The sequence below is a fragment of the Cephus cinctus genome, unplaced genomic scaffold, assembly GCF_000341935.2.
Source record: "Cephus cinctus unplaced genomic scaffold, Ccin1 Ccin1_scaffold0819, whole genome shotgun sequence".
Classification (NCBI taxonomy): Eukaryota; Metazoa; Arthropoda; class Insecta; order Hymenoptera; family Cephidae; genus Cephus; species Cephus cinctus.
The window spans coordinates 8,476-10,688 of NW_014333413.1; positions in this window are offsets into that span (position 1 = coordinate 8,476).

A 2,213-nucleotide genomic window follows, 5' to 3' on the forward strand; every position below is an offset into this window, starting at 1 on the left:
GCCAGCCCGCAAGGCCTGCTTACACTAGGCCAATGACACTAAAAGTATCGTCTCTTGTATCTTACTCAATTACATGCAGATAAACCGGAACACTACGACGATACTCTTAGTCTTATTGGCCTAGTGTAAGCAGGCCTTGCGGGCTGGCTTGCGACGTCATTTACGCGCCGTTAAACGCGTTCTGATTGGTCGCATTACTGCAATTTCAACCTTGATTATCTCGAATTTTTGATATATGAAATAAGAAATGAAAATACACGTATTCTTTAGAATTTGACAAGGAATGCAACGATGTTACTACAGTGCGTTTCATAACGAACACCCTGTATATGTACTAATTCACAAATTTATAATGAGCAATCTCGGAATTTTCGATTTGCTTGTTCAACCCTTTGTCGAAGATTAAACACCTCTCCAGATTGATTTAATGTGATTGTACATTTAATACTGTGATAAAAAATTTGGTTTTGGTTGGTATTTTTAAAGAATCTACAAATTTCTAGGACCCAGGGCTAACACATACAATTCGAAATAATCCCTATGGTATTGTTGGGCGCCAGGTTCCAAAACGGGAACCACGTATACTTCGGTTCTATTCGGTCGTTCGAGTCTCTATTGGCTAACTCAGCACCGCGGAGGACGCCTCTGGGGATCTTCAAGAATAATGACTACTTCAATAAAATGAATACTCCGGCTTTTTGGGTCAACAATAACAAAATCGATCGTTTATTTTGTGCGCCAATTTGTGGACGCGACCACGCGGATATAACAAAATCTAAATTTAACAATTTCGAAAATAAATAATGGACCCAATAAGATCGCGACTAAAACAACAATGAATGACAATATCAATTTTAACTCATGTCCTAATCCGATTTTCTACGAACAAAGTTCGCGATCTGTTCCGTGCAGTCGAATCTTACAGTTCGCTAAATACAGTCGTACAATACGATAAACTTCGATACTTTCAACATTCAATAAATAATTTCATACCGTTCGACACCATTCAACATTTTGACAATTCTACTTCTTCCGGACAATTCGCTATCGGTTCAATTACATATACTCTCAATATTTGAGTCAAGTCGACAATTTAACGCGATCTAATCGCGACACTTCGAAAAACACAACCTCAAGGACTATTTCGTGTTTCTCGGCAACACGTCCCTAACGGGAACGCGATACAATAAAATTCGGAGATCTAAGACTCAACATTGCCGAGAGAACCAATCATTCGCTCACAATCCTACGCTCTTCGATTTACAAAACAACGCGCGATAAATATGTCCACAATGGGCAACACATTTACGCGAACACAGTCCCTTGTCGGTCGGCGGAATCTCGGACTCCAAACGAACGCGATTCTGCAAGTGGGAACATTTCCCACGTGCCTACATGCACAATTCCAAAACGTACAAAACGCGGGGTGTTACGAGATTTCGTCGCTCACAAAAATTAACAAATCGCTTACCGAAATCTTTATGTCTTTTCGATCGGGAGAATGTAGCCCGTACACGCGGCCTCGGACGAAGTCTGGATTCTCCACAGACATGAACCCCGAAAACAAAACGGTTCCAAAAACACGACTCGCGTCGTCGACAGTCCAGGCAAGAAGATGGAATTAGCCTTCCCTTTCATTCGTAATTGGCAGCACCGCAGACGATTATCCTCTCCGTTATTCGCAACCACTTCTAATTGGTCTTTCAGCCCCAATCAGAAATCGGATTCCCAATTCGTGAGTCTTCGTTCCTTTCGTCGATAGTGGTGGGCCTCCTTCACGAGTTGTGGTGCGTTGCAGGTGCTCTGTCGTTCATAGGTCTCTGTCATAGTTACTCGGTACGCGTAGACCAGTTTATGTAGCTCGGATGATATCGTGCGTCGAGTTGATCCCCCAAAAAACACTTACGTGTAAAAAACTACGCCAAGTACAGGAGTGCTGTGTATTCTTCTAATAAAAAGCATTGATATCAGATTATTGAGGCCAAGTACATAAGTTACAACATGTTTGCCTATTATATGATCTAGCACTGGCCCATCATTTTAATTGTATTTTAAAAATTTCCTATAACATTTTCACTACTCTTTTATATTACTACTGCTTCTCGTAGTTGATTATGATTTAATGGTTATTTACTAATTAATAAAACTTTAGCTGATTCCTTATCCAGTACTACTTGGCGGGTCCGTGCCAGGAATTCCAAAGTACTTACTTT